The following is a 27,122-nucleotide window of genomic DNA, read 5'->3' on the forward strand; positions in this document are numbered from 1 at the left end:
CAGACACACACATACACAACAGATAAGTTTATTAACTGTATGGCATAATGATTATTTACTATTAAGTGGAAGTGGATCATCATAAAGGTCTTCAGCCCCATTGTCTTCATGTTGAGTAGGCTGAGGAGGAAGAGGCGGGGTGGTCTTGCTGTCTCAGGGGTGGCAGAGGCTGAAGAGGTGGAAGAGATGGAAGGGGAGGCAGGAGAGGCAGGCACACTCAGTGTAACTCTACAGAAATACATTGTAATTTCTGCCTTTTGCTTTTTCATTTCTCTAAAAATGTTGCTATATGGCACCAGTCCCTCTTCCACTGTTTGCTTTAGTTTCAGAGCCTGTATCATAGAAGGTCCATGTTGTAAAAGAAGTCAGAAGCAGTGTTGAATAATGGGAACCCTTATGTCAGATTGTATAATGTCAATTAGTTCTTGTTGCTTCTTCTACATCTTCTTCCTTGTTGTCTGGCACTGGGTTGGAAGCACTCACCTCCATCAAGTCTTCTGTTAATTCCTCTGGTATGGTGTCAGTTTTCTCTTGAATTTCTCCAAGATCCATATCTTGAAACCCTTCACCCCCAACCTTTTTTTTTTGCCATATCCACAATCTCTTTCATGATGTCCTTGATTGGCTCTGTTGTAAATCCTGTGAAGTCATGCACAACATCTGGACACAGTTTTCTCCAGCAGGAATTTATCATTTCGGGCTTGATGGCTTTCATGGAGTTTTCTGTAACATAGTCATCTTCAGTGGTGTCATCCTTCTAGATTTTCATGATGTTCTTTCTATTGGGGATCTCTTCCATGGTGTTGACAGTCCTTTCCTTAGAGTACAGCATGTAGTAAGCCTTAAAGGTCTTTATGGGCCCCTTGGTCTAGAGGCTGAATAAGAGATGTTGTGTTTGGGGGCAAGTAGACCACTTTGATACATTTGGTGTCACACTGGTGGGGTTCTGGGTTGCCAGGGGCATTGTCCAATATCAAAAGAATTGTAAAAGGCAGTCCCTTACCGGCAGGGTACTTCCTGACCTCAGGGACAAAGCATCCATGGAACCAATACAGGAAAAGGGTGCTTGTTGTCTAGGCCCTCTTGTACAACCAGAAGACTGGCAGTGTTTATCTTTTCCCTTCAAGGCTCAGGGGTTAGCAGCTTAATAGATAAGGGCAGTTTTGTTGCACAGAACAGTAGAGTTAGCCTATCCCTTTCTGCCTTAAGTCCTGGTTCTTGTCTCTCTTCCTTACTAATAAATGTCCTTTGTGGCATTTTCTCCCCAGAATAGGGCATTTTGGTCTGTATTAAAAATCTGTTCAGGCAGATATCCTTTCTCCTTAATAATCTTCTTAATGGCTTCTGGGAACTTGTCTGCTGCTTCTTGGTCAGCAGAAGCTATTTCTCCTGTTATCTTGACATTTTTAAAGTCAGATCTCTTTCTAAAATTATTAAATCATCCTTTGCTGGCATTAAATTCTCTTTCACCTTCCTGTTGTGTAAAGTTGTCATATAATGACTTCATTTTTTCCTCAAATCATTTTAGAGTCTATAGGTGTATGCCTTTCTTATAGCAATCCTGCACCGACATAAAAACTGCATTTTCAGTACAAGAAAGAAAGGTATTTTGCAAAAAGCATAAGGTTTTTGTGCCTGCTGGCATGGCTTCACAAATTTCCTTTTCTTTTTTTACATTGGTCCTTATGCTAGACTCATTTGTCTTGAAGTGGTGGGCAACCATAGTTGCAGACCTCAATCTATGGTATATATCAAGTAATTCAACTTTTCCTTATAATGTCATGACTTCTCTGCTTCTCGGGAGCACTTCCATCATCACTAGTTGTGCTTCATGTGGGTCCCAAGGTGTTATTCAAGGTTTACAGTATTGCACTAGATACAGTGAAAAATATGTGAGAACCACAAGAGATCACTTTTTACTGTGATATGCAATTTACTAGAGAAATGAACTGCTCAAACAGATGATTAGCATCACACAGTGTTTTAAGCAGATATTGCAACACTTGAGCTTAGCGCAGTAGCAACAGGAGGTGGCTATGGAATTATTACAGTAGTACAGTATGTAGTGCAATTAATTTTATGCAGCTATGATTTAATGCTGCATCTTTACATTTGTTTATGTTTCTCTTGACCAGGAATAGCACCAGGAATACAGTCCGTAAGTGTATGTGTGAATTAAGTTTTGATAAATTTTAACTTTTCATGATAGATTTGTGTATATTTTATGATAAAATAGACTAGTATCTACATATATTTTATGCATTCATGACATATCTAACTTTTTCTTAATTTTCAAGCTATGCAGTTCAACTGTGAGTTTTTTTAATTGTTGCAATTCTTCAAAAAATTGTCCAATATATTTATTGAAAAGAATTTGTGTATAAGTAGACCTGTGCAATTCAAACCCATGTTCAAGGGTCAACTGTAAACTGTAGATTGTCCATATTCATAAAATAACTTGCTGGGATTTTGATTGAGATTGTATTGAATCTATAGATCTCTGGGAAGAACTGACACCTTGACAATATTGAGTCTTCTTATCCATGAGCATGGAATATTTCCCCCTTTATTTAGTTCATCAATGTTGTAGTTTTTTTTTTTTATAAATTTTATTTATTTATTTTTGGCTGCATTGGGTCTTCATTGCTATCTGCGAGCTTTCTCTAGTTGCAGCGAGCGGGAGCTACTCTTCATTGCGGTGTGCGGGCTTCTTATTGAGGTGGCTTTTCTTGTTGCGGAGCACGGGCTCTAGGCGCGTGGGCTTTAGTAGTTGCAGCATGTGGGCTCAGCAGTTGTGGCTCGCAGGCTGTAGAGTGCAGGCTCAGTAGTTGTGGCGCACAGGCTTAGTTGCTCCGCAACTGTGGGATCTTCCCGGACCAGGGCTCGAACCTGTGTCCCCTGCATTGGCAGGCGATTCTTAACCACTGTGCCACCAGGGAAGTCCCCAGAGTGTTGTAGTTTTACTCACTTGTACATAGATCTCATGCATGTATTGTTAAATTTATACCTAAGTATTTCATTTTTGGATGATAATGTAAATAGTATTTTTTTAAAAATCTATCTATCTATCTATTGCTGAAGTATAGTTGAATTACAATATTTTCAGGTGTACAATATAATGATTCAGTATTTTTATAGATCATACTTCATTTAAGATTATAAAATATTGGCTATATTCTCTTGTACATTACCTCCTTGAAGTTCATTTTATACCTAGTAGTTTTTACCTCTTAATGCCCATCCCCTGTTTTGCCTTTCCCCCTCCCCCTCTCACCCCTGGTAACCATTAGCATGTTCTCTGTGTCTGTGAATCTGTCCAGTCAAAAGACTAGGGTGAGGGGGAAGGGTAAGCTGGGATGAAGTGAGAGAGTGGCATGGACATATATACACTACCAAATGTAAAATAGATAGCTAGTGGGAAGCAGCCACATAGCACAGGGAGATCAGCTTGGTGCTTTGTGTCCACCTAGAGGGGTGGGATAGGGAGGGTGGGATGGAGACACAAGAGGGAGGAGATACAAGGATATATGTATATGTATAGCTGATTCACTTTGTTATAAAGCAGAAACTAACACACCATTGTAAAGCAGCTTTACTCCAATAAAGATGTTTTTTAAAAAAAAAAAAGGCTAGGGTGGCAGATTGGATTAAAAAAAGACCCATCTATATGTAGCCTACAAGAGACTCCTTTCAGAGCTAGACACAGATTGAAAGTGAGAAGATGGAAAATGATATTCAATGCAAATGGAAACAAAAAGAAAGCTGTTGTAGCAATACTCATATCAGACAAAGTAGACTTTATTTTTTTTTAATTTATTTTATTTAATTTATTTATTTTATTTATTTTTTAAAGTTTTTCTTTCATTTTTTTTTGGCTGTGTCGGGTCTTAGTTGCGGCACACGGGATCTTCGTTGTGGCGCGAGGGCTTCTCTCTAGTTGTGGCATGCAGGTTTTCTCCCTCTAGTTGTGGTGGGCTCCAGAGCACGTGGGCTCTGTAGTTTGCAGCATGTGGGCTCTCTTGTTGAGGTGCACAAGCTCAGTAGTTATGGCATGCGGGCCCAGTTGCCCTGCGGCATATGGGATCTTAGCTCCCCAACCAGGGATTGAACCTGTGTTCCCTGCATTGGAAGGCGGATTCTTCACCACTGGACCACCGGGGAAGTCCCCAAAGTAGACTTTAAAACATAGTCTATAATAAGAAACAAAGAAGGGCATCATATAAAGATAAGGGGATCGATACAAGAAGAAGGTATAGCATTCATAAACATATATGCACCTGACATAGGAGCACCCAAATATATAAAGCAAATGTTAACAGAAAGGGAGAAATTGACAATAATACAATGACAATTTGCATTGTATTAATTGGGGGATTAATTGTACAATTGGGGGACTTTGCATCCTACTGAATGATAACTGCGTACACTATGCTAGATTGTCGGATTTTTTTGTTTCATCACTTTGAATATATCATGCTACTCCCTTCTGGTCTGCAAAGTTTCTGCTGAAAATGATAGCTGCAATATTCTCTTGTATATAACTCGTTTTTTCTTGCTGCTTTTAGAATTGTCTCTTTAACTTTTGACATTTTAGTTATGATCTGTCTTGGTGTGGGTCTCTGATTCATCTTGTTTGAGACTCTGTGCTTCCTGTACCTGGATATCTGTTCCCTTCTTCAGGTTTGTGAAATTTTCAGCCATAATTTCATGAAATACATTTTCTACCTTTTTCTTTCTTCTCCTGGGACCCTATCATGTGAATGTTAGTATGCTTGATGTTGTCCTAGAGATTTCTTAAACTATTCTCATTTTTTAAAGTTTGTTTTTCTTTTTTGCTGTTCTGATTGGATGATTTCTATTATTCTATCTTTCAGATACCTTATGAGTTCTTCTGTATCACCTAATCTGCTGTTAATTCCCTTTAGTGTATTTTTCATTTCAGTTATTGTATTCTTCAGCTCTGTCTGGTTCTTTTTTGTTTTCTAGTTCTTTGTTAAAGTTCTCATTGTGTCCATCTATTCTTTTCCCCAGTTCAGTTACCATTCTTATTACTGTTGCCTTGAACTCTTTATCAGGTGAATTATTTATCTCTGTTTCATTAGGGGTTTTTTTCTTCTGTTATTTGAAACATATTCCTCTCTCTTCTCATTTTGTTTATCTCTCTCTTACTCTGTGAAATTAGGTGAAACAGTTACCTAGCCAGGTCTTGAAGGTGTGTCCTTGTGAGGGAGTTTTCCTCTGCAGGATATGTGTGCCCTGTCGCTTTGGTGGGAGAGCTAGATCTGAAGTGAGCACGAGCTGCATCTTCCCCTCGGATGTGCTGGCAGCCACCACCTTGGTGGGAGGTAGGGCTGGAGCTGGAGGAGCTAGAGTCAGAGCTAGGTGCAAGTCAGGGCTTCCCCTGTTCTCAGTGACTGTCACTGCCCAGTTGGGGGTGGATTCAAGCCCAGTGGGCTGGGCCTGGAGCCCTGAGGGGATTGAGTTTCTGTGATGCTGCCTCAGCTGGGAGTGTCCAGGGCCCGAGGGCTTGGGGCTGTACTTCTGAGCTGTTTCAACTTTTTCCCCCAGTGTATGCGCCTTGGTTAGAGGCCGGGTTGGGGCTGGAGGGGTTGGAGCTGCACTACTGAACTGGTTCTGCTCCTTCCCAAGTATGTGCTTGGTCATGGCCAGGCCCACCAGCAGTTACTGCCTGTGCCCTGGTCATAGGCAGGTCTGTAGCCCAAGCCAGCTCCATTCCCTCCAAGTATGTGCACTACTGTTGGCAATGGTAGCCTCTGCCTTATGGGGGAGCAGCATCAGAACAGGAGGGTCAGGAACAGGAGTCCAGTACAGACTCTGGGGCCATCTTGGCAAGCTGACTAGAACACCAGGCAGTTTTCAATCTGCTGCCTCTGTGCTAGGACTGGGAACAAGAACGTCAGTGTGAGCACTCTTTAAGAGTAGAGTCTTGGTTTCTTACAGCTGTTCAGGAAGCTCCACTGGTTTTCAAACCAGCTAAGGGGGTTTGTTTTCCTGGTGTAGGACCCCAGGGCTGGGGTGCTTAATATGTGGCTTGAACACCTCACTCCTCAGGGAGGATCCTTGAGCCTGTGATATTCCCCCCTCTTCTAGGTCACCTGCTAGGGGTGTGGGTCCCAACTAGGTCGTTTTTCCTCGCCTCTCACCAGACTCTGTGTGGTTCTTTCTTTATAGACTTGGTTGTAGAAGAGCAGTTCTGCTAGTCTCCAGGTCATTTTAAGTGCGAGTTGCTTTACATGTAGTTGTAGGTTTGTTTTTTGTTTTGTTTTTTGGGTTTTGTTTTTTGGGTTTTTTTTTTTTGGCCATGCCACATGTCTTGCGGGGATCTTAGTTCCCAACCAGGGATTGAATCCGCACCCTCAGTAGTGAAAGCATGGAGTCCTAACCATGGGACCACCAGGCAGTTCCCTGTAGTTGTAGTTTTGATGTGTTCATGGGTGGATGGGGGGGGGGGCGGTGAGCTCAGTGTCTTGCTACTCTGCCATCTTGATCCTTCCTCCCTGCCATGGTATTGTGTTTTTAATTTCAAATTTAACTTGTTCATTCCTAGTTTATAGGAAAGTGATTGACTTTTGTACATTAACCTCGTATTCTGCAACCTTGCTATAATTGCTTATATGTTCCAGGAATTTTTTTGCTGATTCTTTCAGATTTTCTACATAGAAAATCATGTCATCTGTGAACAAAGTCAGTTTTATTTCTTCCTTCCAACCGTGTATACCTTTTCTTTTCTTTTCTTTTCTTGTCATGTTGTATAAGATAGAATTTCCAGTGTGATGTTGAAAAGGAGTGGTGAGAGGGGACATCCCTGTCTTGTTCCTGATCTTAGTGGGAAAGCTCTAGTGTCTCACCAGTAAGTATAATATTAGCTGTAGTTTTTTTTGTAGATAGTCTTTATCAAGTTGAGGAAGTTTCCTTCTATTCCTAGTTTACTGAGACTTTTTATCATGAATGGGTATTGGATTTTGTCAAATGATTTTTTGTATCTATTGCTATGATGATGTGAGTTATATAGCCTGTTGATATGATGGACTATATTAATTGATTTTTGAATGTTTAAGCAGTCTTGCATTCCTAGGATAAATCCTACTCATGGTGTATAATTCTTTTCATACATTGTTAGATTTGATTTGCTAATATTTTGTTCAGGACATTTGTTATCTATGTACAGGAGAGATACTGGTCTGTTGTTTTCCTTTCTTGTAGTGCTTTTGTTTGGTTTTTAACTATATATTTTGTGAAATTGTAATGTGTCTTCTCTATGTGTACACTAAGTACTGACAAATTAAGAATACTTTTATTGTTTTTGTGTAAATATGTACTCCTATAAGCAGTTCAAACAGTATAGAGTAGTCTAAAGAGCAGTGTAGAAAATTATCTGTACTCCACCATCCAGAGGTCACAGTCATTATTTTGGTGAACATGAGTCCAAATATATCTGTGTTGTGTATGTTATACAATTTAACATTAATGAATACCTATCTTTTTCCTCACTCTTTTATGTGTTATAGATAATATCATTTTTTAAGGACTGCTGAATGCTATTTTATTGCATGTGCATATTTTATGGTTCTTTTATAGAATATGAATTTTTCTTTCCAGGGTTATTATTAAGCACACAGCTTCCATCTGTGAAAACAACTCCAACTACTAGTTACCCCTAGTACTTATTTTTCAAAAAAATAGTGTTCTGCCTTATAGTTTTGTTTATATGTTATAGTGTCTACTTTGCTCCCTTCCTAAGTGTAAAAGATTCTTATTTTAACTCTTGGTACAATCTGTATATTTAGTAGTATATCTCAAATCCCTTTTTTCTAGTTGAACACAGTAAGTTCTGGCACTTTCAAGTGAACTTATTAGATCTCTCCCTTTCCTTTTCCCTGTGTTTAGAGTCAAGGCTGAGTACTTGATTAAAGTGTTTTTTGAATGGAGGAAAAGGTAGGCAACAAAAAGGACAAGACAGGGTTTGCTAAAAAACATCACAGTTACACCCAGGGATTCCCTGTAGTGTGTCTCCAGGACTCATCATGGAGCGAATCAACTAACATTCACAGTGATTATGGAAAGGAGATTTTATGTTCTGCCTCTTGATGACATATTTAAAAAAAGTGGTGATGATGGTTTTTCTGAATATAGAGCTGACTTAGAAATAATCACAGTACTTAGGTGATGTTTCAGGTCTTTCTCGGCTGCTCATTTTCCTTCTTCACATAATTTATTTTAGTTTTATACCTACCCTTTTATGGCAGTGAGCTATAGAAGGAGAAGTAAGTATCACAGTGATTGGTGAGGGGTTGTGGTGGTGATGTAGTCACTGCCTCCTTGGTAGGTGGTGTGTACAGTGCTAAGTATGAGAGCATAGACTTCAGAGTCCTACAGTCCTGGGTTTGAACCTCAGCTCTGCCTCTTGCTAGCTGTCTGACTTTGGACAAGTTTCTTAATCTCTCTGAGCTTCAGGTTTCTACTTAGTAAAATGAGAATAATACCTGCCTCTCAGGATTATGACGTTTAATGAGGTCTGTACTGTGCTGAATATAATAAATAGCTCAAAATAGTGGTTAAGAATATGAGCTCTTGAGTCAGGACTACCTGTGCTCATATTGTAACTCTGCCCTTACCAGTTGCATAACCTTCAGCACATTAGCTAACCTCTCTGTACCTAGGTTTCCTCAGTTGTTATATGGGATGATAACAGGGTGGTTGTGAAGATCAAAGACATTAATATGTATGCAGCACAGCAGTGTCTGACCCTGTAAATTCTAACACTCATTATATTATTATTTTATTATGGCTAATAATGTCTTCTTTCATTCTGAAGGGGTTTTACACTTTGTGTCCAGTAGGATAAAATTTCATCTACTCTCTTGTTCCCAGATTCTCACTGAATTTATTGTTCTTGAGCTTGAAGCACTATTAGTTTCCACGTGTCACATTGTTTAGTGATATGTTTTCTCATGAGATTGAGAAATTCCTTTTAAAATTAAAGAGTGACATACAGTGATTAAAGGACTGAATAAGGATATTTGATAAAAAATATGGTTTGTCATAGCTGTTCATAATCTAAGACAGACTTAGAGTTTTGGTTGAAAATGCCCTGAAAATTGTTTGTGCTATAAAATTTGAAGTTATAAGAAAGTTGTTTATATAAGGTATAAGTGATTAATAATTTTTAAAGCAGTTTAAATGAGAATTTGAACACTTCAAAAGGCATTTGTTCCAGAGAGCCTATGATAAAAATAAATATTTTCTCTGGAAAACCAGAGTCAGACTCTTCATTGATTTTGATAATGATGGAGCCTGAAGGTGTCAGATAGTCCCAACACCCTCCCTCCCCCATTCCATTTTATTCTTGCCGAGAAGGGTCCAGAAGTATGACGTGTATGTGTTTTCATTTCAGTCATGGATTGTGTAAGCATGTGAGAAAATTATTTTGCTACCTAATTTTACCTTGAAAGTTAGCTAAACTAAGTCATAATTAAATTGTCTGTGTTGGGATGTGTTTTTGAATGGTGTTTTTGCACTTTCGGAAATAACGTGTGGCAGTAAAGTAATCATTTTTCCTTTTCTTCCATAGGTGAGTTGCCTAAATTTTATTTCTCATATTTATTTTTGTTGAGATTCATACCCATTAACTTGTGAAGTTATATTTGTATTATTTAGTACTGCTGGTTATCCTGCCTGCTACCTCTCCACAATAAATTATCCTGGCTTCTGTGCTTTTATCAGTAGGTCACTGACTCATAGAATGTGATTTCATAAACTGGGAATTTCTGAAGAATTAAGTTACAGGAATTAAAACTCTTAGTAAGAATTTAAAATAGTTTATTTTTCGTAAAGAAAAAAAATGGGGCGGGGGGGAGTTACTCCCCTCAAAACTCAGGAACCGGGCTTCCCTGGAGGCGCAGTGGTTAAGAATCCGCCTGCCAATGTAGGGGACACGGGTTTGAGCCCTGGTCCGGGAAGATCCCACATGCGGTGGAGCAATTAAGCCCGTGCGCCACAACTACTGAGCCTGCGCTCTAGAGCCCGCGTGCCACAACTACTGAGCCCGTGTGCCACAACTGCTGAAGCACATGCGCCTAGAGCCTGTGCTCCGCAGCAAGAGAGGCCACTGCAGTGAGAGGCACGCGCACCGCCAGCGAAGCGTAGCCCCTGCTCGCTGCAGCTGGAGAAAGCCCGCGCACAGCAACAAAGACCCAATGCAGCCAAAAATAAATAAATAAAATTAAAACGAAACAAAACAGAAAAACAACTCAGGAACCTTGCCTTCAAATATTGACTTTAGGAGTTTTACTTGGGAAAACTATTTTTACTTTATAGTAAATCACTTTGTGTTGTATTACGTATTTCTAACTTAAATCATGATGTACTTTTCGTAGAGTTGAATAAAAGAAGATTTTTTGTGTGTGTGTGCTGCGTGGCATGTGGGATCTTAGTTCCCCAACCAGAGTTCGAACCCATGGCCCCTGCAGTGGAAGTGGGGAATCTCCACCATGGGACCGCCAGGGAGGTCCCAAAGTAGATTTTAATAAGTTCTTTGATTCAGAATTCTTTGTAATAATGTCCCATGTATTTACTACTGCTTATCAAGTGCCATTACACCTCTTCTTATTTAGCTCTCATAGTAAACCCCTGGTTGTATTATTCACATTTTACAGGTTTGGAACCTGAATTGCAGGTTGATACGAATGAAAGAATTAGTGGAATGGGGACTCAAGTCCAGGTTACCTGATCTTAAATCTCATGCTATTTCCAGCACACGTGCTTTGCACCTCTCTGTTGTTTAAATATGGTGTTTCCAGAAAGTTTGGCTTAAGGAAATAAGCTTGCCTATTTTTAACATTCTTAATTTTACCTTTTACCTTTGATCGTTCATTTGGAGATGGTGGAGAAAATAGCAAAAAACATCTTAACGAAACTGAGTTTATATTCAGATTAATCCATTTTCATCTGTTTTTTAGCATTAAGGAATTTTCCTAAGTCATACATGATGTAGTATTGGAGGTAGAATACCCTCAAAGATCTAGTCTAACAGCCCGTGTTCCAGAAGGGACTTGAGGCTGCGTGATCAAGCCAGCCAGATTTTGTTCTTTGTGGGCCCTAAAACTCTTTTAGATAGTTTTGTAAATGTAGTGAAACGCAACACCTCTTTTGAATTTTCCACCTTCTTCAACTTTTAAATGTTTTCAAATTCAGCATGAACTAAATTTGTCTCAATGCTAAGTTGAAACTAATTAACTACTTTATTAACTGGTAAGGTTTTTTTTAAAGGGAGCATTCTGGAGGAGTAGAACTCTCTGGGGTTAAGCCGCCCTTGTTATGTAACTAGACTGCAGACTAGTCATATGTTCTCATCAGCACCCAGATGAGCCTGAAATCTCAGCAGGTGACAGGAAATAATCACTTAGGGATTCCCTTTGGCCTAACATAGTTTTATATGTTGAAGAAAGTGGAGTAAGAAAGAGAAGATCTCTCCACCACTTCTACTATGCTATCCTGGGGGTGTGACCTTGCTGGAGCAATGGGTTAAATGTTATAGAATAATAGTGGCATGAACAGGAAGGAAAGAGTTTGAAGGTGGAAACTGATTTCTTGGATTTGTAGGGGAGGAAAAACTCTTCCTTGACTCTCTTGAGCTCCCTGGCTGGACCTGAAAATTAAACTAACAAAGACAAATTAGCAGAGAAAAGCATACAAATTTATTTAATTATGTTTTACATGGCACAGGAGCCTTTATAAGGAAGTGAAGATCCAAAGAAACGGTTAAGCCTGAGTGTTTTTATTCTAGGTTTCTTGAAGAGTAGAAAGTTGTGGGAAATCATGATAGGAGACATAAAGGATATGAGCTAAGGGTAGTAAACTGGGGGAAACAGCACAGCAAGCTTGTGCTTTCGGATTCCTCTCAGTATCGCCCCATCTTTGGAGATAAGGGTGCTCCTTTCCTCCAAATATAAGGAGGACACCTCTCACATGAGAATCTTACGACCTGCTTCAGGGTAGAAAGGGAAGCGAATCCTTCCTATACTTGCCATTTCTCAGATTCCTTCAGCTTAAAATAATTATTCTGTCAAAGTGGCATATTTTGGGGTGACATATCCTGATTCCCTTTACTTTCTGATTTTGCTTCCTGTTAGCTGAGGAGTGTACTCCAAGGGTAATTTGTGAGTGGTTATTGTATTCTTGCTTGGTCCTTCTCAGAATGACGTTTTTAACTCTTCCCAGTTTCCTTGGGAACATAAACTAGATGTACATTAAGGGGATAGACCTATCTTTCCTCTAACAGTAGAACATAGAGGTCCATGTTTCCATGATTAACATAGGTGTGGTACAGGCTTAAAGAAAAGTATTATTCACTATGCGAATTCTAAACACAAAATCACAAGTTAAAAGCTCGTAATTGAAAGGATGATCAGTTGCTTTACCGGTGTTCTTTGTACTGTAAAAAGTTCGTTTTGTAGTTCCTGAGTTCATGAGCTCTCTTGTTGCTTTTAAAATGCAGTTAAAATGGAATTTGACTTAGGAAAATTCAGGTTAAGAAAAGATTTTAATAAGTCCACCTACACATGAAGCAGAATCATGGTTTTTTTGTTCAAAGCCCCAATTGGTTGTCATTTGGAAATAGTAAAGACTTAGATATGTGCTCTTGGTATAAATGCCTGAATTTGGTGTGCCAGAAAATTATATTATTCTTTGAAATTTAAAAGTCTCTCCTCAACGGATAAGTATAATTTAGTTTGTTGACAATATTATTCTTTATAGATTCAGGTTTTCTTTACATTGGGTTAAGGGATGGGCATTCTTCCTGAATAGACAAGACTGAAAGTTTCTAAGTCCAGAATTGTGGTTAGCAATAAGGATCTGGAAATTAAATATACTCAGGTCATGCAAATGTATGTAAACTAAGGAAATATAGTCTATAGGCAGCGAACTTGGGGAAATGAGAGTCAGTTACATGAAAAGTTTCTTTTCCTTTCTTTAAATAGCTTTCAGGTTTAGAGGCATACTTAGGAAAATGTTTTAACCATGAAAACTGCTTTGTTCAAGACTTAGGTCTTGACAAAAGCATGCGGGTCTGCGTATTACTTTGCTTAAGAGATGGTTGGTAGTGATGGGGGAGGAGAGAAAGGATTCAAATGTATTTCAGCAGCTTTGCAGGATAGGGCAAAGCCAAGAAAATAGCCATGCTGTGTGTCTTAAAGGGCCCTAGTGTGGGTATTTCACCTTGAAAGGGGATTAGCATTGGAAGTCTGTGATCATGTCAGACATTTGAAATTGAAGGTGGCTGTTGAAAATAATTCTTAATATAACTGGATTCTAGCAGTCTTGTTGGTGATGAAGTAAGTGGAGGGAACAGGAAATGATCTGTTTGCCATCGCTTGAGCCACAAAGCCAAGAAACTTAGTGTTTGGGAATGGAGACTTTAAAGGGCAACAATATTGGGAAATGTTTGATAATTCAAATCAAAGAGGCTTTTTGTGAAAAGTGCAAAAGGACTGTATACGTGGGAATATATACATATCATTGAATTTTTGCTTTTAATGTCCCTTGCCACAGTTACAATTGAACCTTTTGATTACTTCAGTAGCCACAGGTCATATAATGATTTTTGCCAAACTGTAAGCCTAGGCAACTTAAGTACATGTCTCATGTAAACAGTCTTATTCTGTGAGTTTGTCTTGTTGCTTGTATTTCTGTCCTTTGAAATCAAGTTTTAGAACCTTTGGGGGGAAGTTCATGGACAACCAGTAGCTCTTTCTAGTACATGGACATGGCTCACATTTCTGTGGGTAGATTACAAATGTTGCACTATATAAATTCATCTGGACTATCAGGTAAAAAAAAAATACAGTATGATTTGGCTGCCAAAGAACATCTATTACCTCTGCACACTTGTGCTACTAACAAATGAACACTTCAACAAGGCAGCCTCTGAGAGATAGGCAGCTTTTGGTAAAAAACCAAGTGAACAGGAAATGTTTTTCTTGGAGGATTTTAATAGAGAATATTAAATGATTTGTGGTGGATTTTATTTTCCTGAAGCACCTTCTACAACCCGAAATTCAGTCATATATTGTGCTAAGGGATGGGTGCACTGACCTTGTCAAAAAAGTAAGCAAGAATTTCATTTGACTTTGTTTTGTTAGTTCACAATACTCATGTATATCTGGATCTCTAACCTTGGCTTTTTATTACCTCTGTAATCCTAGGCAGTCATTCACTGTGAAAACACTCGTGTTTCTCTTTTTTCTTTGTATTTGTTCATTTGAAAAGCCTTTCAAAAGGAATTGCAGCCTGCATGTGATTATAGCTATCAGTAGCACTTAAACTAACTGCTGAGATGAAACTTTTCTTTGGGGGCCCTGCTAATTTCAGATATCAATAGAAAAAGAAAAATTTTCCCCATTAAAACACCCGACTTTACTAATTGGTAGCTGCTCTTTGGGTTGAGCTAGATTCCTCAGGGACGGCATTTGATAGACTAATTTTTGACATTTTAATTTGACAAGAAACAATTCAGGGAAACAACTTAGGCATGTGCCTAAAGTCTTCTCTTGCTATGATTGTGATACTCAGTGCAGGGAATGCTTTTGAACGTCTGCAACACTTTGTAAACCCTGTGATCCATTTAATATGATAGCTCAAGCTCCTTGGCAGGTGTTTTCATAGGAGCTTCACCTAAAATACTCCTACATGGTTGAAAGAATTTTTTCTGTAGATGTTAGGATGTGGGGCTAATGCAGTAAACACTAATCTTTGTGACAAAAACAGTATTCCATAAGGACAATAAATTCAGGTATAAAATGTGAAAACTTTTTGGCCTCTTTTCTTTAATTATGTTATAATCTACATCTTTCTAACTCAGAAGTATTATTTGCTTTAAAAATTTTCCCTATGGCATTTGAAAATGGTGGAAGAGACTAATTTCAGTACAAGTTATTTGGTGTGTATCTCTTTCTATATAACGGAAAATTTACATTTTTAAATAGAGAAGTTAAAGCTTGAAGAAAATATAGAGTGCATACACAATACATAAGCATGCATGCTAATTTATTTCTGAAAAACTGTCTTAGATACCTGCGTTTCTCCAAGTATTTTGGAGAATATTTAAGGGCCAAGTTGAAACCGAAGCATGTGTTTGAAAAATATCTGCTGACAGAAGCCTGGTTTCTATGCCTGAGAAATAGGTGAAAGAACAGAAAAGAGTGCTTTTTAGTTTCTTCTTTGTGTGTGTGTTTCTAATATGTGAGGTTTTGTTTTTTAACCAGTAGATAAGGTTGGAAATGGATACTCTCAAACTTGCTCATGATGGTAGTGATTTATTCCAGGTGAGGAAAATGCATTCATTTCACTACCAGTGTATCCCCCTGCGATTGGGGTGGGTGGATGATTCAGAGAAGTAGACTGCTTAGGGTTGATTGGTTATGTTCTGTTACTTCTTTACAAGTCATTATTACTTTGTATCCTACATAATTTAGTGAAAAAAAAAGTTTTAATAGATTTGCCAGTCATATATGTGTATGTGTGCACTTGCTCACTCTCTCTTTCCTGAAAACATTTATCTGTTTCCCTTCCCTTCCCTTGCCTTCCCCGCCTCCCTTTCTCTCTTCTTTTTTTCCCCCCTCCCATTTAAATAAGGGGAAAAGAAGGAAAACATCTTTCATAGCATTGTTAAGAATGCCTATGACTATAAATGATTTGTTTTGTTTCATGAAGACTTAGGATTTAAATCACTTTTATATCCATTTTTAGTAAAATCACTTATGACATCTAGCAATTCACTGTTTATAATTTCTCATGAAGAAACACCACTATTCAGTTTTCCTCTAGGAGTAAAAAGTCAATGTTACATTAACACATGTACACTGGAGTTTGTATTCTAACATCTTTTTGTTTTTGTTTTTTTTAACTTTCAGATGAAAATGATGTTGGAATATGACACCAGTTGTGTGATGTGAAACATTAATATTACTTTAGAGATTGTAACTTTACTTGTAATTGTCCTAAGTTTGAGTTACTACACTAGAAATTAACAGGAAAAATTCACTGGAGCCCTTTGATATAAAATGTATTTTCAGAAAAACATCAAATCATTTAAAATTTACTTTGGAATGGAGACTTCATACTTAAAACAAACTTAGGGGAAATGAAATAATTTAAAAAGTTCTTTCAGCCATTGCGCACAGTTACTGTTGGATGTGATTGCCAGCACTGGGGAATCAGGAAGTCTGTAGTTTAAATTCTTCAGGATCAGATTATATCGCAGATTTTCTTTACACATGGTGTTAAGTACATATTAAGTGACTGCTATAACTTTCTTTTCCTTTCTTACCTTTGGGAATCTCAAGAACACAGCTTTAGCTTTCTTCTTATTTGTGTTATCTTTATATTTGTTTTTAATTTTCAAGAGTTTATACCTTCAAGCTACAGCATGACTAAGTATCCAAACAAACTTCTAACTTTCTTTAGTATATTGTGTTTTAAAAATTGTATAAATATCTACTGGCCAGGTTTTAAGAATTTGGGGCAGGAAACTTTATGAAGGGATAGGGGAGATGTCATTACTTTTAGGTAAGATTAGACCAGGAGATGATGTTTTTTCATTTGTTAGTTTTGGGATCTTTCCCCCCCCTGCTTCTGATTTCATCTTAGCATTGTTGAGATAAAATACATTTGCCCAAAATAAGGCCCAACAATTAAGATTTAAAATTGCCAGGGATACCAAAAGAGATATTAGAAGATTTTAAGTTTTAGAGAATGTTCAGTGACTTTTAATAAGCATAGGCTTAATTAAAGAGGTTGCGGTGAATGTCATTAACCAACTAACATTTAAGTGCCCTAGCTTGTACTCTTGCTTTTTTGTGGAATGAAAAAAAGTGATGACTTAGTATGACTCTTTACAATGACATTGAAAATTATGAGCTATCTGTTTCTGGCTTGTCCTAGTTCTGCTTTTATTTCATTTGAAATGTATACTAAATCTGATGCCAGCACAAAGCTTGTCCATTTCATGTGTCTGTTTATCATTTGCATGATTTTGAGCAATAAACATTCCTTGACAACAGCATCACACTTTGTTTTTACCAACACTCATCTTTACTCCAAACATGAACACAAATTGGTTTTTATCCATGTTAATGAAAAAAACAAATTCTTCTATTTCAATGAGTAAAACAGAAAAGCATGAGATGCTGGGAAGTCTGGAATCAATTAAGTTAGCAAAGTGTGTAGGAAAAAGACAGCAGACATGGAAAATGATCACATCAAAATGACTTGTTTTATAGAAATAGAAACTTGCAGACTAAATGGTGAATAAGAAATTAATTTAGGAAATTTCTGTTTATTTAATACTTTAATTTTATTTAATACATTTGATTTTCAAACTGTAGAATATGTATGTGAGAATACTCTTAGTCCTTATCTGAATGTGGGTCTGTGTTAATTAGTATTTACTTTGATCATTTCTGTGCCGTATATGTTAACTGGCCTTAGAATAAGATCGGAAAATACAAAGATGAGAAATTACTTGAACCAATTGCACAGAGTTGAAGAACAGTACCTTCTAGGTGCTTAGAAGGCAAGACAAGACAATGCAGACTCCAGTGAATTGTTTTAGTTTGAAAATATGCACAATTGTGTGGCAAATTAATACATTTCAGTGGTGTAGCCACAGGGAGTAAAATGTTAAGGAAGAATCCGATTTCTTTGTGCAATAATTGGAAGATCATGCTTGTTCTGGATGCTTCCAAATGTCCTCATTTTGACACTTTTATTTTAAAATACTGTTAACTTCAAGGAAGTCCTGGCTCTTGTTTGTGCTTTGTCTTTTGAGGTATGAGAGGAAATCAGGTGTTTTGAGGTATCAGTCCTTGGCCCAGGGATCCTTTGTATATTCCAATAGAGTATAAAAACCTAAATGATATTGAATATTCTTTTCCATGGATGGTTATATCATTAACTATGTACTGTTCATCTGAATGAATCCTAATTTGTTTAGTTTCTGATGTATCTAACCAGATGACTTGACAATGAATGCTCCTCCCTAAAACATAACTTGTTCTTATGCTTCTTTGACATCTCCTGCTTTGAGTTTTCCTCAGAAACCATTACATTTTCATAGACTCAGATCTGAGGAGAAATAAAGTAGACCATCATGCCAATTACATTAACCTCTGGGAACAAAAATGCTTATTGATTGACCTTCACAAACAACTTTCAAAAAGCTCCAAAGCTGGGCTTCCCTGGTGGCACAGTGGTTGAGAGTCCGCCTGCCGATGCGGGGGACATGGGTTCGTGCCCCGGTCTGGGAAGATCCCACATGCCGCGGAGCGGCTGGGCCCGTGAGCCATGGCCGCTGAGCCTGCGTGTCCAGAGCCTGTGCTCTGCAACGGGAGAGGCCGGAACAGTGAGAGGCCCGCGTACTGCAAAAATAAATAAATAAATAAAATAAAATAAAATAAAAAGCTCCAAAGCTTTCTAATTATTGGGTAAACCTGTGAAAAGATGATTGGGAGTCGAGAAGTGGGCAGAGTGTAGGCATCTAAGTAGAAAGAAGCCTGGCCTAACAGTACAGAGACCAGTTTTTCCTTTTTGAGTCTTAGTTTCAGATGATCTTGATTTAATTTTATTTACCTCTTTGGTTCTTTCTAACCCCACAGGTAAAATGAACAGGGTACTTATGATCCTGACTTCCTTATAGGAGTTAAAACACTTTTAGAAAACTATAGATATTATGGGAGTGCAGAAGATTCATATTATTTACTTCAGATTAACTGAAAATGACCTTGAGGAAATAATACTCACTTGTAGACTAAGCAAAGAATTCTATGGCAATTTTTCATCTCTGCATTGAGCCAGTTTGACCAAATTATCAGACAGGATATGGACAGGTGCCACTGCACTCAACTATTTTCCCTTTTGTGAGAGCTCTGAGTTGAATGTTTCTCTGGGCAGCTTTGCAAATGTTTCTCACTGCAGCTTTTTCTGAGAGTGGCATCTGGCAGTAGATTGATTTAACCAAGTCTGAGGTTTGCTCTTTTCAGAATGTGCTCTCTAGGCAGCTTCTATGTGGCTCTGACATGACCACATACTGCTGCTGCTTTTCCTGCCTTCCAGCACCACATGTGAGGCTAAGGCATTCTGACACCTGCCATTTGGAAACTTTACTTGCTGAAAAATGTCAAGATTTTCAGACAAGATGAAGACAGATATAACTGATCATTCTTCCCTTTCTCAGGAATAGGCTGAGGGCATTTGTTCATAAATGGATGAATTGCTGAAGTGGTATAGTTCTGTTACTTTGGAGAGAGGCACACCGATTTTGTACAGAAGAGTCAAAGGTGTTTGTTTATGTGTTCTTATTCACTTTTGTACCTATTTGGCATGATACTAATTTGCTGTTAGTATAAGCAGAGGTTTTAGTGATTACTTTTTTGGATTTTATGGGATAAATGGTAAGAGCTGGGGTCAGGGGGTGCAGTTCTCCTTGCACCTTATTGTTATCAAGAACCTCACTAGGAAATTGCAGATTTTGGAGGATGGACTTCTGTTATGATCATATTGTCATACAGATACACACACTGATGACTGTCAAATTTTAAATGACCAGGAGTAAGACCTCCTGCTTGAGGTCCTTGCTGCTGCTGCTTCCTTTTTTTTTTCATTGAGCCTTAGTGTTCTAAGACCAGAGGACTGATTGCTAAATAAGGACAGGAAAAGTAGTGTAACCTGCTGAGTTTGTTCCACCTAGTAACTGGTATCTAACTGGTTGAAGAAGGGACTTGAACATGTCATAAAATGAAGGCTTAAAAACCTATTAACATTATTTTGCTTATTCCTACCTTTCAATCTTATGGATAAATTATAATTGGCTGTATGCTGTTGAGTAAACTCTTTCCTTTATTTCTTACATCTTGATCTTTATCTTGGATCTCAGGGCCAGTAACATCACAGAGATGATGATAGCTTAATTTTGTGTAATTTGGGAAAGATGTTCCAATAACTTTAGTTATTTTGAATTGCAAAAAATGTAAAAAGGTTGGATGAGATGCCCTGTAAGTTTTATTAGGAGCCAGACCATGTTGAGAGACTGTGGATCACTTGGGAAACTGTATTCTCTGACATCTCTTTGGACAACTTCTTAAGTGGCTTTGAGCGGCTCAGTGAAAAAAGGAGAATGAGTTTTGGCCAGCAGGCTTCTTCCTTGTATTGTAATTTATAAAGACTAGTAGAATAATAAAATCCATCTCCAGCAACTGAAAGGCAATGAGGACTAACGGCTTTTATGAGCAGGGTCCATAAATTAGAACATAAATATTTGAAAACATTTCATAGCAGAAGCATGGGAATTCTTCAGTATACAAAACTTCTTGCTTTGGGTCCTAGGTTGACTTGAATTATATAAAGAAGGATTGTTGTTGCAAATTTAAATGGGTTTTCTTTATCTTTTAACTGGATCCTTCTTATCATTATAGTTTGTCCATAAAATCACAAAATCTGTATCTTAGGTCATGGTTATAGAAATAGTGTGTTCATATAAGCTTCTTTTTCTTATGATTTGTTTTGTTATGATTTGTGGACATGGATAATCATCAAGAGGTAAACGTGTAGTAATTTGGGTTTCACCCTGGAAATGAATCATCTTAATATTGCTTATACCTGAATCAAACATATCCTATATTTTCCTGAAGTATGTTTTATACATTTGCAAGTTATGGTCCTAGACAAGATTTGAATTTTAGCTGCCATCTTTGGCTCCTCTTCACTTAAGGTACAGTGAATTTTCAACAAAGAAAGGGCTGTACTGGTATATGAATTGTTTTAAAATGCCCTGACGTGAAGACTAATAAAAATATCAAAATAAATCAAATGTATCTTTCAGGTAATATGCTCTTTTTCTATAATATCTTCTATGGTGCACCATTTATCTTTATTCCCATTAGTTTGTAAGGTGGACATATTTCTTATATTCTTAAGAATGGTGTCAAAAGCCATGGACTGACCAATGCTTCTGAAAACGCTGACATGGGTCCATGTTCTTTAATGCCAGCATGCCATCCAGCATTCCCAGGTAGGCCCACCTGCAGCTGAATTTATTCATTCCATAATGTATTAAAGCCAGTAAGCTGCAAGTTCTCTTTTCCCTTTCTCATAAAAAGAATAAGTATGTTTAGGATGGTAGTTCTGATAGGCTTTGCTAAAACAAAACAAAACAAAACAGAAAAGCAGATACTATGCATGACATTTACATATTGCTTATTGCAGATGGAAACCACTAAGCTTTCACATTTTTCAAGGGTTTACTATTTCTTTTGAATTTTTGAGGCATTTTTGTTGTTGTTGAGAAAAGCCGGCATAAAGCACTTGTATTGCAATAATAAAACTTGAAACTCATATGTAGTGTGGAGGTAAGGGAGTAGGCAGCAGTTTCTCTCACCACATCACTACACAGGACAGCAGAGGGGTGAGAGGGAGAAGCCAGGAAACTCTGAGATCAGCAGGGGGAGCTGAGCATCAAAAAACAGGAGATGCTGAAGCTGTGATGACCAGCATCATTTTCTTAAGACAACACTCAGGGATTTGTCATGATGGCTGGGCTTTCATGGGTGTGAAGTGTCTACAAACAGCGCCTTCAATTTAACTTTTGATTAAAGTCCTTAAAATTTAGGAAGTGGAGCTTGGATAGCTATGAGATTACGAAAGTCCTGAATATCCATTAGAAAAACCACAGGATGGAAAGAAAAAAAAAAGCCAGGCCATGAAGAAGGCTTCAGAGGTCCCTGCTAGCCCAGGGACAGACCCTGTAGTGTCCAACATCTCAGTGAAAAGGATATGCTTTCAAAAGGCAGAGGGTTAAGGGGAGGGGAGGGTGGGGCAGTGGAGGCCACTTTAGTTTGGGGTCGGGCTTTTCATTCAACCCGAGGATGTCTCTCAACTTGGAGAATAATTCGGTCCTCAAGAGCGCCTCAAATCAGCTATGGCTCTGCAGCACAGCAGCAAGAATGTTTAATAGATATATATAATAGATAAAACTTTGATCCAAAATAAAATAAAATAAAGATTCTTGCACCCCACACACCAGTTCCTGTTCTGAAGTCAACCCATTTCTTGTGCTGTTAACACTTGACTAGTACTTAACTGGAAACCTAGATCCAAAGGACTGAAACTCAGTCTTCACCCCAAAATGAAAACAAACTAAAATGAGTAACTCGAGGTTTATGTAATGTAGTTCAGCTCAACATACATACCAGGAGAAAGGGGAAGAGCAAAGCTGGTGACGGGACACATTCAGCCAAGGAAGGTGCTTATACAAAGAGTGTAGTGGAATTTCAGGAAAAGCTCCATATGGACTCGCTGTGCACATCTGGAGGCGCCAGATCCTTCCATGGCACATCCAAGAACGGGGAGCTCAGGGAGGAGGCCGTTCCTGTCATTCCAGTTTTAGAAGCTCCACGTCAAAGATGAGAGTGGCATTTGGTGGGATGATGCCTGGGTGCCCAGAGGCAGTGTAGGCATAGTCTGGGGAGACAGTTAGTTTGGCTCTCTGACTCACGCTCATCTGGGCAACTCTTTCTTCCCAGCCTCAGATCACCTCCTTCTTGCCCAGCACAAACTTAAAGGGCTTGTTTCTGTCCCTAGAGGAATCGAATTTCTTTCCATCTTCAAGCATCCTGGTGTAGTGCACCACGCAGGTCTGGCCGTGCTTGGGGAAGGTGTGCCCGTCTCCGGGGAGATGGTCTCCTCCCTCCACTGCCATGGCGGAGGAGGCGGCGGACGCTGGGCAGCGGGCGGGCGGTGCGACGTGTGGAGTGGACGGAGAGTGGGCCTGGCGGCGGCGCCGCCCCTCTATCTTATCCAGTTGCTCAACGGCGCCGCACGCACGCACCACCGCATGCCCCACCTGAGGCTTTAGAACACTGGCTCTCAAAGTGTAGTCCTAGACTTCATCAGTATTTAAAACTTTTATGTTTCAAAAGACCATTAGGAAAATGACAAACCAAAAATTTGGAGAAAATATTTGCAAATCATGTATCTGATGCAGGACTTGTATTTATACATAAAAACACTTATAAGTCAATAATAAGGAGACAAGCCAAATAAAAATGGGCAAAGATTTGAACAGATATTCTACTAAAGAAGATTGGGAAAGGCCAACAAAGACATTGAGTAAGTGTTCACATCATCAATGATTTAAAAATGTAAAATAAGCTAGAAGTAGATACCACTTCATAACCACTAGAATAGTTGTCAAAAAGGCAACAGCAAGTATTGTCAAGGAAATGAACAAACTGGAGCCCTTATTCATTGTACTTAGGCAGTTTCTTAAAAAATTAGACATGAATTTACAACCCAGCATTTCCACTCCTGGGAATATATCCAAGAGAAATGAAACATAAGTCTACACAAATATTTGTAAATGAATGTTTATAGCAGCATTATTCATAATACCAGAGAACTTGGACCAACCCCAAATTCTATCAACTGGTGAATGGATAAACAAAATGTGGTATTTCTAGAACAGTGGAATACTATTCAGCAATAAAAAAGAAGTACTGATACTATAGCATGAATGAATCTCAAAAACATTATGCTAAGTGAAGAAGCCAGACAGAAAAGACCACATATTTTATGATTCCATTTATATGGTATGTCCAGGCAGGTGAATGTATAGAGACAAAAAGTAAACTAGTGGATACCTAGGATTGGAGATGGGAATGAGGACTGCAAATGGGCGCAAAGGATCTTTCTGGATGGAAATGTTCTGAAGTTGGATTTTGGTGATGATTGTACAGCATTTGCTAGAAGTCATTGAATTGTATACTTAAGATGGGTGAACTTTATGAAATGTAAGTTATACCTTAATAAGACTTTAAAACCTATATGGTCCCAGCAACATCAGCATCACCAGTGAACTGGTTAGAAATGCAAATTCTCAGTGCCAGTGAAGCAGAAGCTCTGGGGGTGGAGCCTGGCAATGTGTGTTTTAACAACCTCCAGCAGATTCAGATGTAGGATTAAGTTTGATAACCACTTGAGAATCAAGGAAGGTTAAATGGAGATGTGAGTAGTTTTGGTACAGCTTATGTACATTCAGTCTACCCTGTTACTGTAACTGTAGGAAAGGTTTGAATTAAGGACTGTTGTAGTAGAGTTAAAGAAAATTACAGGGCAGTGGGAGTAAAAATAAACTGGCCTTTCATGTTCTTGATATGACCCTATGAGAAGCTTTATGATTGTGATGTTTGTGTACCACATATATTAGTAAATTCCTGTGTTCTTTTAGACTTGCTGTTACTTAACAAACATAGCATAAACAGGTTCATTTGCCATAACGACAGTGGAAGTTTAGATCCTTGAAAGGAATTATTTCTCCTAAATATTTACACAGTGTAATATAGCAGAGCCAGAAATGTGCAGTGATCCCAAGAAAGTAAAGATCTGACCATAGATAAAGTAGTAAATGGAGCAGCCAGCTGAACTGAACAACTCATTTTCTCCCTCCATCTGTTCAGTGTACTTTTGAAAACCACGATTAGAAAAAGTGGTTGATCTAGAGTCGTCATCTTACATTTGGCCTGTGCTTTCAGAGTTTGTTTGGTTTTTTTTTTCCCCTAGCATTATCTGGGTGGCCAAAAGAAATTCTAAAGTTTGAGGCTGCCCCAGAAAAGAGCCTGATGATTCAAACTGGAGACTGCTGGTTGGTGAATGTGTTAAGTGAAGTTTGTAGATAGGGTCCCTTAAGTGGGCGGTGATGACTTCTACAGAGGTATAAGTTCACGTCAGAGGAAAGTAGAGGTTGGCAGGGTGGGGGGTGGGAGGCAAAAACAAACATCAGACAAGGGAGAAAAAGAGGAGTGAGTAACAGGATGTGAAAACTGATAAAATGTATGTGACTTATTAGTGGAGTCCACTGAGCTTTTTAGCAGTAGCATTTGGAAGAATATTAGGGAATGTAGCACAAACCATTGTTATTTCCAAAACTTTATTCAACTGTAGGTAAAAAGAACTGGGCTGTTAGTTGCTGGCAAAGTGTATCTTGGCTTCTGTCTCTCTCTTTAATTATTTTATTTCTCATTATCTTTTTCCCTTTGCTTCTCTCTTTTTTGTTCTTTCTTAAAACTTTTAATAATTCACATTTTATTATTTAGCACTTATTATTAGCAAAATATTAGATATTATAACCCTCTAAATTAGTAATTCTGATTCTGACTTCTGTTATTGGATGGATAATAAAGGAATAAAATATCTTGCAATAAGTTTCATTCTGAAAAGTCTATGCCGTAGCAGTCTGAATTCCACTTATTTATTAGTGGATAAATTCCTATAGATGTACTTAAGCTTAAAAGAAACATAGGGATAGAAAAGAAAAAAATAAACAAACTTCTCCCTTTGTAAGAAAACTCTCCAGTTCATACTCTTAGATTTATATCTAAATGTAGAGTTGCATTTGAACAAGAATAAACAAACACAGATAATCTGTTATTCTATGAGTAAATACAAGCTGAGTACCTAAAAATTTGACCGTTTTGGAGTTAACTGCAAGAATCAGGAGAAGCATACTTTTTGGTATGTTTGGGGCAGTAGGGATGGCAGGTAGGTTGACATCATGTTCTTTAAATCAGGACATTTCAAAATGTTGATGAAAGCACAAAAATTAGATCAGTGTTTCTTCCTTGCCCTGTTAGTTTTTGGGAACTCGTTAGTAGCGAACATGGAATGCTTACAGTACTGCTGCAAACAACAGCCTCTTTCACAGTTAGTGTTCCGCTCTTTTTTTTTTAATTAATTTTACTTTTTTGGCTGCGTTGGGTCTTCACCACTGCACGTGGGTCCTCTCCAGCTGCGGCAAGCAGGGGCCACTCCTCCCCGCGGTGTGCACACCTCACATTGCGGTGGCCTCTCCCACTGCGAAGCACAGGCTCCAGGTGCACGGGCTTCAGCAGTTGTGGCTCATGGGCTCCAGAGCGCAGACTCAGCAGCTGTGGTACACATTCTCAGCTGCTCTGGGGCATGTGGGATCCTCCCGGACCAGGGCTCAAACCCGTGTCCTCTGCATTGGCTGGCGGACTCTCAATCACTGCGCCTCCAGGGATGTCCCAGTGTTCTGCTCTTCAAGCCTGCTTTTCGTGTCTTGGTTCAGTGGGGCCCTTGTCCTTGTGCCTAGTCTAACACCACTTAGGCATCAGGCCTTGTGGTTGGTTGCTGCTGTGACTTTTTTCCTTGAGCTCCCTTTAGTGGTACTGTGCAGTACTTGTAACAACTTCATGTTGGACTCAAACATAAATGGGGAAAAAAAAATAAAGGAGGAATTTTTGTTTTTAAAAGGAAAACAGAAGACAGTGAAAGGAAGGGAGAAAGAAAATAAAAGGAATGCTTACCCTGAGAGTGGTGGAGACCGACAATTTCTGCTGGTTCCATTCTTTGTCAGAAACTGCTTCTACCTCAGCAGAGGGACTCAACCTACAAATAGAGAGAAGCTCTCCATCTTTGTCCTTCAGTTTGTTAATTGGCTTTCCCCTTGATGGCATTTGAAGGTACCAGTGATTTTGTCAAATTGAGTGGCCCACTGACAGCAGTAGAAGTGATTTAAGTGTAATATTTTTACACATTGTGGTACATTGTAGCAGCTCAGCATCATTGTGAACATAAACCAGAATCAGATTCTCATGTGGAATGAATACTATTGTTATGTTTATGGCCCAGAAGAGTTGGTAGCTGTTACTTTGAGGAACCCCAAATTCCAAATTACAGTTCTGTTCGGTAGTTGCTAATTTGGGGTTGTCCTTTTTAGGTTTCTTTTGTGGCTAGAAAGTGTTCATCTGATATGCTATGAGACACTGAAGGAAAAGTAGCCAAGGGAATTCTGTATTGTTGAAATACTGCTCAGTGGATGTGATAAGATGTCCATCCCGGGATATACTCACCCTCTGTTTGGTAGACATTTTAAGTTCTCACAGGCTTGTTATGGGTCCTCTGTGTAAATAATTACTGTACCATTGCTAGACTCGTTCTCTTTGGAAAATGCTCATTCTTTGAAAGATAGCTTAGAATTTTTTTTAAAAAACTGTGATAGTTGGAGAATGGCATCTAACTGGTCTTCCACCAGA

The 27,122-nt window shown here is 38.6% G+C and overlaps 1 protein-coding gene and 1 pseudogene across 3 annotated transcripts in view; one reads left to right on the forward strand and one right to left on the reverse strand.

Annotated features, from left to right (window-relative positions):
• The window catches only part of SRBD1 (S1 RNA binding domain 1), a 232,029-nt gene that overhangs the window by 90,283 nt on the left and 114,624 nt on the right, over window positions 1-27,122 (forward strand). The gene's annotated exons all lie outside the window — the stretch shown is intronic.
• Window positions 22,264-22,790, reverse strand: LOC307196409 (peptidyl-prolyl cis-trans isomerase FKBP1A-like; annotated as a pseudogene). The gene has a single exon. The product of its transcript is annotated as a peptidyl-prolyl cis-trans isomerase FKBP1A-like (transcript).

Source organism: Stenella coeruleoalba, assembly GCF_951394435.1.
Source record: "Stenella coeruleoalba genome assembly, chromosome: 13".
Lineage (NCBI taxonomy): Eukaryota > Metazoa > Chordata > Mammalia > Artiodactyla > Delphinidae > Stenella > Stenella coeruleoalba.